This window comes from Neofelis nebulosa, chromosome 1 (genome assembly GCF_028018385.1).
Source record: "Neofelis nebulosa isolate mNeoNeb1 chromosome 1, mNeoNeb1.pri, whole genome shotgun sequence".
NCBI classification, from domain to species: Eukaryota; Metazoa; Chordata; class Mammalia; order Carnivora; family Felidae; genus Neofelis; species Neofelis nebulosa.
This window is the reverse complement of record NC_080782.1, coordinates 27,741,535-27,752,306: the sequence shown is the minus strand read 5'-3', so window position 1 is coordinate 27,752,306 and position 10,772 is coordinate 27,741,535. Positions and strand designations below refer to the sequence as shown.

Genomic DNA, 10,772 nt, shown 5'->3' with positions numbered 1-10,772 from the left:
CGGAGGCAAACCGGAAGGAGCGAGTCTCTTCTTCCTTGCCAGACTTCCGGTTTGCCTCCAGCGGTCTTGTGGGCAGAACCTAAAAAAGAGCCAGTTGCAAAGCAGAAAGCTCCACCTCCAGCCCCAGCATTGCAGAGCAGCACACAGCCTTGTGGGTTTGAAGCTGAGAAGCAGTAATTCAATAACTGGCGCTGTGACGTGTGCTGGGGTCGGTCACAGTGGGCTGTCATTACCACCCCGTGACTCATTTCTTCCCTCTGCCCCTTCAGATCTACTCCCCACCCTCTCCACCTGCTCAGTGGCCCAGGCTGCTGGCCTGTGTGTGTGATACACAACAGACTGACTGGTTTTTCAGCTCCGGTGTGAGCACTGGTAAGAGATGGCGGGAAAGGCTGAGGCATTTGCTCACCTGACTCCCTGGCATGGCTATGGGTTTGCTCCGTCCTTCCTGGGAGCTCCCTCGTTGCCCCTCCAGGCCATGGGGTGGCAACACAGCCTCGTCTGTTTCGGTGTCAGAGTACTGCATTATCTTTAGTGGGTTGCCAATAGCCTGCTCCCGTCTCTGTAAACAGTTTGTTAGGCTCTACTCACACTGTTCTACTCTGGGGTACCACTCTTTTTGTGGGACCCTGTAGTCTTGGTATGAGAGGTAAAAGAGCAGGCACAGCTGTTCCAGCTGTTCCTTCCATCCTGACTTCCCATGTGCTCCACTGTTTCCTTTCTCAATCTCCCAAAGCTACCTAGGTCAGTCAAATCCCTACAAGAGAGATTCTTATTTGGCCAACTCATCTTGTTTTGGAGAAGACCACGTACTGGGGCTTTTGGCTAATCTGTGCATTAACTCCATTGTCACCTCCACTATCCAGCAAAGAATGAGGTCACTTGAGTGAAATCATGGTAGCCTAAGAGGGGCTCTGGGTAATGGAGATTTGGGGGTTGACACGCGTCATGCCAAGAAAGGTTAAACACACATAGAAATCCCTAAAGGCAAAATAAGAACTCTTTCGTAGTGTAGTGAAAGGAGCAACGGACGCAGTCAGGATGAATCTGGGTTGAAATCTCCTCTCTGTAAATCCGATACTTTCTCATCCTCAGATCGCATATCATGTAATAGGTGTATTACCTAGGAAGAGAACACAGATAATAGAACTCTCAGTCATAGAAATGGTTGAGATGAACAAGACGTTGTCCCTGCCCCCTCCAAAAACAAGAAGCTAGCTGGGGCAGCTAGATGGCACTGGTTTGGAGCCAGCTTCTCAGAATCTCTTGGCTTTTCTTCTATGCTATTGCATTTCCACTACTCGATGGTTCTTGCAGCTACAGACATCCTGTCCCTTTCAAGGAAGAGAGGAAAGGAAAGTGGCCCCAAGTGGATGCCTCTTATGAGGAAAAGTAAAAGGCTTCCAAGAGCCTCCAGCAGATTTCCACTGACGTGTCACCAGCCGGGACAGTGTACATGGGCATCCCTGCCCCTGGCGTAGGCTAGGGCAGAGGGTGCTTGCATGAGACCAGGCACATGGCTTCCCAGAACAGAACTGAGGCTCTGTTGGTGGAAACAAAGGAGGGGGGATGGGTATTAGGGAGGAGTGTGGTGGGTGGTGACACAAAGGGGTGACACCCCTTTTATCTCTTTCCTGGGTGTTTGGGAGGATGAACTGTGTGTGAAATGTGCCATGGGCCCCTTTTCAAAATGAAAACATCAACTTCTATATTATATGCCTGTTTTCTTTTTCTTTAGTTAATGTTTATTTTTGACAGAGAGAGAGAGAGACAGGGCATGAGTGGGGGAGGGGCAGAGAGAGAGGGAGACACAGAATCCGGAGCAGTCTCCAGGCTCTGAGCTGTCAGCACAGAGCCTGACGCTGGGCTCGAACTCACAGACCGCGAGATCATGACCTGAGCCGAAGTCGGACACCCAATTGACTGAGCCACCCAGGTGACCCTGTATGCCTGTTTTCTTAAAGACAGACCCTTGTTTTTCTACTTTACCTCGAGAGCTACCTAACGAGACTGAATACGGCCCGGCTCTGCCTAGCCTCCAGCCTCATCTCTACCTCCCACCATCCCCTCTTCTGCTCGCCACCTTCCTCTGACAGCCGCCACTTCCCTCCGAGGTCCGTCAATTCACCAAGACTTTTCTCACCCAAGGGTCTATGCTTTTGCCATTTTCCTTGCTTAGAACAGGCTTCCTCCTTTCTGTCACCTCTTCAAAGAAGTTCACCCTGACTCCCCACCTGTGTGAAAAATCCACCCCACCCCAGCCATTGTTCTTCTTGAGCATAGAGAGCTCTTCATTCCTGTTTATCGACTTGCATTTATCTGCTGAAGAGGCACCTTGGTGGAAGGTTTAAGGGTGCTAGAGCCAGACTGCCTGGATTTAAGCCCTTCCCAGCGGTGTGATCCTGAGCAGGGTACTCTGATGTCCTCGTGCCTCAGTTTCCTCATCTGTAAAATGGGAATATTAATATTCCTTACTTCATGGGATGGGATTGTAAGGAGGATTCAAAGTGTTATTATTTGTAAAGAGCCCAGAATAGTGGTCTGTACCTAGCAGGGAACTGTGTAAGTGTTAAATACGTAAAAGAAATAGCGTACATTTTCTCCACCATCCTGCACACCCCATGAAGACGGCAGCCGCCCCTGCTCTTTCACTGCAGTGGCTAGTGCAATGCCACCCCACCCCACCACTGCTGTTGCTGTTGCTGTTGCTGTTGCTGTTGTTTTACACCTAGTGGGCATCGAATATTTGTTGGGTGAATAAATACATACATGAATAACTGAGTGATGTTCTAAATGGGGGAGGGGAGAAGCAGAATGACCTGGTTACCAAAACTAGCACACCGCAAGAGCACGAGTTTCCAGAAAATACTGACCAGTAGAAGTCTCCGGATCAGTGGGGAGTTGAAATCTGCACCCGCCTCTGCAGTCTGTTAGAACCAAATCATTCATGTCAGAGTGTGGGGGCTGCATGGACCACCCCCGCCCCCACAATTGTCCACCTCTTGCTGCCCAGCTAACAGCTACAGGAGTCACCTACTCTGGGAGTACTGTGAGGTCTAGAGCAGCCCCGGAAATGGAAGGGATCCTCTGGGTGGGACTCGAGGTGCACCCACCCACCCATTTGGAAAGCTGCAGCACTGATTAGCTGTCTTGCTTGTCAACCCCAGCACCCGGGTGACAGCTGCTTCCCTGGCTAGCCTGAGCTCAGGCCCTGGTCACAAGTCAGTGCTGTTCTGACTCTCTCAGAAGAGAATTTTTCCAGACCCCAAACTACTGAAGCTTTGTGGGCCAGCTGCACTGCGTTCCCTTTCAGAGGCAACCAAGGCTCTTAAATCATATGAAAAGTACATCCAAGTTGCTCTGTGGGGACTCAGTCAGACAACTGACTGCGCTGCTAATTCTTGTCCAACCTGGGTCTCAGAGGAGCCCTCAGAAGCCCAGTAAAATAGACCTCGATCACCCTGGCTGCTTTCCAGAGCCTGATAGTCGCCTACCTCTGAAGCTTTTGTGGAACCCTGACGATTTCCTGTGGCCTCTGGGCTGCCCAGCAAGCAGGTTAATAATGTTCAGCCTCCCTATCTGCTGAGTACCACTTGTTTTTCTGTTTCTGTTTGCTGAATGGCCTCAGGGTTTCCCCTTTCCTGCTCCAGCCCAACTGGAAGCCTCTTTATTAACAGTTTGTTTGCAAGCTCATGGTGGTCTATGAACCTGTCTAAAATTTCCTGGAAGGGAGACAACAGTTCCCAGAGGAACATTCTGTCAGTCTCTCCTCAGATAATTCTCACTCTGCCATCTATCTGTCCCTCCTGCAGCCTGCACACCGCACACCTTGAAAATACCCCCATACTCCTGAGTTTCTGACAAGAGAGAAAACACTTCCACCAGTAAAAAAGTAAAACATCGAGGGTATCTGTTATGTAAGGGATGGCATCTTCCATGAGGTTCTTGAAGGATAGTTTGGGGAAAGTTCTAGGTCGGCCTGTTAGAAACTATTTGCTGTTTGTCTACTTATTAAGGAGAATTTCTGGCCCCACTGGGTTGTGAGGACCAAGCCATTAGCTGAGGAACAGGAAGGAGAGTGGCAATGACCAAGATTTGCTTTGGCACAAATGTCTCCAACGGAGTTGATTTCTTGGCCATAAGGCTTGGCAGTCACTCTGAGCTCTTCCCCTGAGGTCGCCCCAGAGCCAGGCAGTTGGCTCCTGGGATTCGCTCTCCATTCAGCTCCTTTGGTCACCTCTCCCTTCTCAGCAAGTAGCATTCATTTCTCACAATGGGCCCATCCTGAGAAAGAAGGAGCCAGACGTGGCTTGCTGCCTCTTTGGTGGGCCTTGGCTGGAAGCATGGCTGGTTATACCCCCACTTTCAGCCAAATCCCATATAAGTTGTCAACATGTCCTTACATTGTCTTAAGGCTAATGGGATGAAACAAACCTTAAACCGCTAGTAGCTTTTTGACTTGGAAGGGAACTCAGAAATGATCCATCTCATTGCCGTCCAGGCCTTTTTTTTAGCCACAGCAAACTCCCTTTCAGTGAGATCTTACTGAGAAGCCCATGAGGCTGCCTGTGAAGTGGAGAAGGGCTCCAACCCCGCAGATTCGCCTCCTTATCCTCTCAGTAGTCCCTGAGGCTCTCACTCTGGATGCCTAGGACTCTCTAGAATGCACCTCTAAAGGAACTCATTACCATGGAGAAAAGTGTGGCCCAGAGAACCCAACTGGTTTGCCCAATATAGCAGTGATTTGGAGGCCTACACACAACTGAAATCCCCGTCTCTTGAAGCCGGATTCATACACTTACAAATGTTCTGCCAGCGTGTAACATATTATCTACATTTGTGTTTGACTTAGCTCTATAATGAAATGGCTCATCCCTTTTCTTTTTCATTAATCTCAGGAATTTCTACTGTGCGTTAGTTTTCTATGGCTGCCATAACAAGGTACCACACATTGGGTGGCTTAAACAATAGAAATTAATTTACACACAGTCCTGGTGGTTAGAAGTCCAAGACTGAGGTGTCTGCAGGCTTGGTGCCTTCTGAGGCCTCTCTCCTTGGCTTGTAGATGGCCCTTTTCCCCTGTGTCTTCACGTGATCTTCTCTCTGTGTCTGTGTCCAAATTTCCTCTTCTTACAAGGACACCAGTCGTACTGAATTAGTATGATCTCATTTTAACTTAACTACCTCTTTAAGACTCTGTCTCCAAATACAGTCATATTCAGAGGCACTGGGGTTAGGACTTAAACATACGAATAATTGATGGTACAGGGGAACACCATTCAGCCCGTAACAGCTGGCCAACCTTCACCTTTGAGGGGCTCATTTAAAGAGAGCATAGGAAAGCCATAGTCCCTGACTTCTTGTACATTTAAAACCATTTTTTCCATAGCCTTATTTTTAGGTCACTTTTTTCTCTTAAAACTTGGAAGACATCGCTCTACCGACTTCTGGCCTTGCAAGTCATTATGGAGAAAGTTCGAGTCAGGTGGAATTTCTTTTTCCACTTCCAATTGCCAAACACCTGAGGGAGGCCATCTTGGACCAGCCCCAGTCAAACAACAGGAGGACTTCTGCTTCATGAGTGACCACAGGTGAGATCACCAGCCGAACCCAGCACAATCTGCTAACCCTAGAACCTTTAGCAAATGAATAGTTGTTGTAAGCCGCCACACTGGGGGATGGTTCGTTGCCCAGCAATTGCTATCTGGCACAAGGAGCCAGCAGGGATTCTCCCCAGGTCACAGTGCAGTCTAAGTCCCAAGGTGATGTGGGTGGGTTTAGCCTTTGTCTCTCTCTGGCCCACAGACACCTGCCACTGCTCGTAACGCAGTGCGGAAATGCCCGCCTTGCCAACAGACTGCTTCCTACACATGTGGGGAGCGAGTGCCCCCTCTCTCAGTGTCACATTCTCGACTTCTTTTTTCCTTTTCTTCTCAGCTCCTTGTAGGGGCCGAACCTGGCTCTGCCAACTCTGGTGCCCACCATCTCTCCTGGGCGCCTCCCAGCATTCTGTTTGTATGGTGGCAGTCTTGCTCCACAGATGGCAACTGGGATCACCTGGGAACACAGATATTGCCTAGTTTCATCACAGATGGGGTGGCTGTTTCTCAATTTTGTGTATGTGTGTGTGGGGGGGTGGGGGATGGTGATTTCCTAGAGGCGGAGGCAGGCACATATTTGCCCTCCCATTTACAAATATTAGAATAATAAAACTCAAAAACAAATATGGGGGACTGACACAAGATTGTCAACCTTTTGTTTTATCACATAAGAGTATTTTTTTATTTATTAAAAACATGTGTATTTATTTATTTATTTTGAGAGAGAGAGAGAGCATGTGTGAGTGGGAGAGGGGCAGAGAGAGGAGAGAGGGAGAATCCCAAGCAGGCTCCACACTGTCAGCACAGAGGAGCTTGAACTCATGAACCATGAGATCATGACCTGAGATGAAACCAGGAGCAGACACCTAACCGACTGAGCCACCCAGGGGCCCGATATCACATAAAAGTATTTGAGGGGCGCCTGGGTGGCGCAGTCGGTTAAGCGTCCGACTTCAGCCAGGTCACGATCTCGCGGTCCGTGAGTTCGAGCCCCGCATCGGGCTCTGGGCTGATGGCTCGGAGCCTGGAGCCTGTTTCCGATTCTGTGTCTCCCTCTCTCTCTGACCCTCCCCCATTCATGCTCTGTCTCTCTCTGTCCCAAAAAATTAATAAAAAACGTTTAAAAAAAATTAAAAAAAAAAGTGTTTGAAAAAAGAGGAGTTCTTTATCATCATCCGTTCACCAGAGAAAGTCATTACAACACCTAACTAACTGCAAAGCACAAAAACCCAGAGAAAAGGAAAACCCTCTTTAAGAAAGAATTAATGTGTGAGGTCCACCTTTATGTTTACGGGAAATATTAATTTTTGGAGATGCATAAAAATTGCAACTTGAAATCAGACTTGACACAATTTTTCTTAAAGTGAGCCTACAGAATGCAAAGGAACATTCACCTTCCTGTTTCTGTGCAAAGTATCGCTGCCTTATAGAAGGGCTGCATCAGGTTTCATGCTTCCTTATCTGGAAATAGTAAACCTTACTCGTCCCCCCAGATCAAACCATTCCTGAGGTTAGCCTTTGCTGGCACCCCAGATAAACTTTGCTGTGAATTTATACAGGGGCATCTGACAAAGTTATGGGTGTTTTGAAGGGAAGAAAAGGAGCCCACTGGAGCCCACTGACTTTATCTGTTGGCCCCTCTACCTGCCCTGTCTTCAGGGGCTGCCGGGGCTCAGGGCACAGGCCTCTGGATCCTCAAACCTTTCCCTCTGGCCCCAGGCACCAGAAAGCTGTGTGGATGGTGTCACTTGCCTCTCTAGCACTGAGTAGCTCCTGGGTGAACGTCTGTGGAATAAGAAATGAACGGGTGGTTGCAAGGCCCACCTGAGTCTCCTGGGGGCCATGTGCAGAGATGCTGGGTGGCCACTCTGTCCCCAGCAGGGTCAGCCTCATGGAAGGCTACCCTTCACTCCTGGCAAGGGATTCGGTCAGGACATGCAGAGCTCCCAGAGGGTGGACATGGATATGAGTGCAATTAAGGGTACTTCTTCCTTCTTTTCAGAGAAAGGGGATAAAAAGTCACTTAGAAACCCAAGGAGAAGGCCTGGGAGGGGCCAGTAGAAGAATGGCTGGGATGCCTGACAACTGCCTCTGTGGGAGACTCTGCCCTTCACGGGAGCCCTGGGGAGTCCATTGTGTCCTGTGATGGAAACCCCACTCCCCTGGCCCCAAAGTCCAGAGAAAGGCGGGTCCTGCTCTCCTGGATGGAGCAGACGGCTGTCCTTCTCATCAACGGCCCACCAGGAAGGCACAAATGGACTAGAGACAAAGCTTGTACCTAAGAACAAGACAACAAACTCTCCTGTGGGGAAAATGGCCGCTCTCTGGGGAGCGTGAGCTCAGCAGAGCAGCTCCCCCTGCTTCTGTCTTCTCGCTGCTGCATTTCTTTGTTTCTGGCTCCTTTCACCTGCCACCACTTTCCCCACTTGAAATCAGACTCCAGGGAGATTGTTGTCAAATCCCACAGACCCGGTGCTGACAACAGAAACAGAAGAGTGGGCTTTGAAGGCTTGGCTTCAGTTCCAACCCTGCCTCTTGCTAACTGTGTAATGACAGACAAGCCACGAAAGCACCCTGAATATTAAGTTTCCTCATCTAGAAAAGGCAACAAATGCTCGTACCTGCTCTCTCCCTGCAAGGAGGCTGTGGCCCAAAGGAGTCAACACAACTAAGGAGTCACAATTAGTAATGGGAATTACTGGGGTGCTAGCTGTACCCCCTCTCCTCTTGCCTGAGGTCCCCTGAAACACTAGTAATCAAAAGGGAACGTGAGGACATCTGGGTGGCTCAGCGGAGTAAGCATCTGACTCTTGCTTTCGGCTCAGGTCATGATCTCACAGTTTCGTGAGTTCGAGCCCGAGCTGCCAGCACAGAGCCTGCTTGGGACTCTGTCTCTCTTTTTCTCTCTGCCCCTCCCCTGCATGCTCTGTCTCTGTTTCTCTCAAAATAAATAAATAAACTTTAAAAAGAAGGGTGGGGGATGTGCAGGGAGGAGAGAAGGAAAGGGGAAGGACAAACAAAGCAGAGTGTCATTGAAATAGTTTCAACCACTACAAACAAACCACAGCACAGTTTCAACCACTATGAAAATGACACAGCAACAAAAAAGACTAGAAGAAAATAGGAGATATTAGGGGGTGAAAGTTATTCCTAAGTGCAAGGATTATAATGTTTACTTTCTGCTTTTATAATAAAAAATACATTTGAAGATGGTCCCCTTTCCCCCATGTTCCCAGTGACAGGTGTGCCCACCGTACTTAGTCACAATTTCATAGAGAGCGCAGGGAAGGCGAGACATGTCCTGGGTCTTGATTCTTAGGCAGGGCAGGAGGAGAGAACTCAGCGGTGAAGGATAAGAGTAGGGAAAATAGTGCAACCCCACAGCTCAGTGTGGCGGAGCACAGGCAACAGGGAAGTCTTGGTGGCAGGCATGATTGGCTCAGGGTGATTTTGAGGAGCCCTGGTAGGGAGTGAAAGGTGAGGGGGGAACGGGGCCACTAGCAATGTCTGAGTGGGGTGACAGGACACCAGCCGAAGAGGCTGGGGCCCCGAGGGCCAATCTCAGTAAGGGAGTCAAGTGACAGTGGTAGAGAAACTGAGGCAAAGCTCAGTTCTGCAATGAGCAAGGGCAGAAACCCTTTCACTTAAATCTCCACGACACCGGGGGTTCATTCCCTGCACGCAGATTCCTAGAGCTGGCCTGTGATGTCATTTCGGGTCCACCTGCTACAAGGCTCAGATGCTGATGTTCTTTCTGCTACTTTGGTGATAAATTCAGAAAACGAGCAAGGCTGATCCTGGAAGTAGAGGACACCAATCACAGGGGGTTTCCTGCTGGTCTCAGCCTACGGATGGTGCTGCTGTGGTCTGGGACCACCTGGAGGCACACACCTGGGCCCCTACTACTGCGGGAGCCTCCACAGACCTTCCCCCAGCCAACGGGAGCCAGTGTTGTGGCTGGATGACACTTGTGGTTCTTATTATGATTGCATAATCATTGGGGAACTTTAAAAAGACAAAGTCTATTACTCATAAATCCTGGAGGATACACAGCCTGCCACACAATGAGGTTGTGGGTAGAGAGAAAGAGAGCACAGACCTGGATTCTGCCTTTACTGGGGGCAAGGGTGGGATGACTAGGGTTTCCGTCTTTCTTGGCCGATTTAAACAATAAGAGTGGAATTAGGACACTAGCCAGGAAAAGTGGGGTCACTCAAGCAGTCAGCTAGGCAGGTCACCCAGGGCTTTCTAAAAGGGGACCTTCATGGGTGGGACGCTTGACTGTCATCTGGTTGTGTAGCTGGCAATATGTTTACTCAAGATGGATGCCTCTGAAATGGAGGCCGCAGCCCCCCGAAGCTCAGTGCCAGGCACTCACGCTAAACCTGGACTCTGAGGAGTTGACACAGCAGATTTCTAGCTGAGGATGGTACCCATTCACTAGATAGGAAGGTAGAGACCTGGTGTTTCAGGGCTCTCTTCCTGATGGTCCCCAGGCAGCTGGTTGGCTCAACAGGAAGTTCTATTGACCCCATCTGGGGTTGTTCTACTCTAGAAGAAATGTGAGGGGGACCAAGTGAAAGAAGCCTGTGCTTTCTGACAGTTCAAAAGAATAAAATTACCTCAGACCCAATAACGCAAAGAATTTATCAACAGTCAAGAGCTGAAAATGATCATGAAATAAACTTTCTTTTCAAAAGAACCTTCTATCAGGGAAAGAAATACACGCTCATTGTAAAAGTGAAAAAGATGTTTAGAAAGGCATAAAGAAGGGGCGCCTGGGTGGCGCAGTCGGTTAAGCGTCCGACTTCAGCCAGGTCACGATCTCGCGGTCCGTGAGTTCGAGCCCCGCGTCAGGCTCTGGGCCGATGGCTCGGAGCCTGGAGCCTGTTTCCGATTCTGTGTCTCCCTCTCTCTCTGCCCCTCCCCCGTTCATGCTCTGTCTCTCTCTGTCCCAAAAATAAAAAAATAAAAAAAAAAAAAGAAAGGCATAAAGAAGGGGCGCCTGGGTGGCTCAGTGGGTTAAACGTCTGGCTTCGGCCTAGGTCATGATCTCACGGTTTGTGAGTTCGAACCCCATGTCGGGCTCTGTGCTGACGACTCCGATCCTGGAGACAGCTTCCTATTCTGTGGCTCAGTCGGTTGAGCATCCGACTTCGGCTCAGGTCATGA

At 49.4% G+C, this 10,772-nt stretch overlaps 1 long non-coding RNA gene across 1 annotated transcript; it reads left to right on the top strand.

Annotated features, from left to right (window-relative positions):
* The first annotated feature begins 272 nt into the window (after positions 1-272).
* Positions 273-6,176, top strand: LOC131509294 (uncharacterized). Its single transcript, XR_009260422.1, has 3 exons — positions 273-372; positions 5,390-5,591; positions 5,938-6,176. It is a non-coding gene; the product is annotated as an uncharacterized LOC131509294 (long non-coding RNA).
* Positions 6,177-10,772: the final 4,596 nt, after the last annotated feature.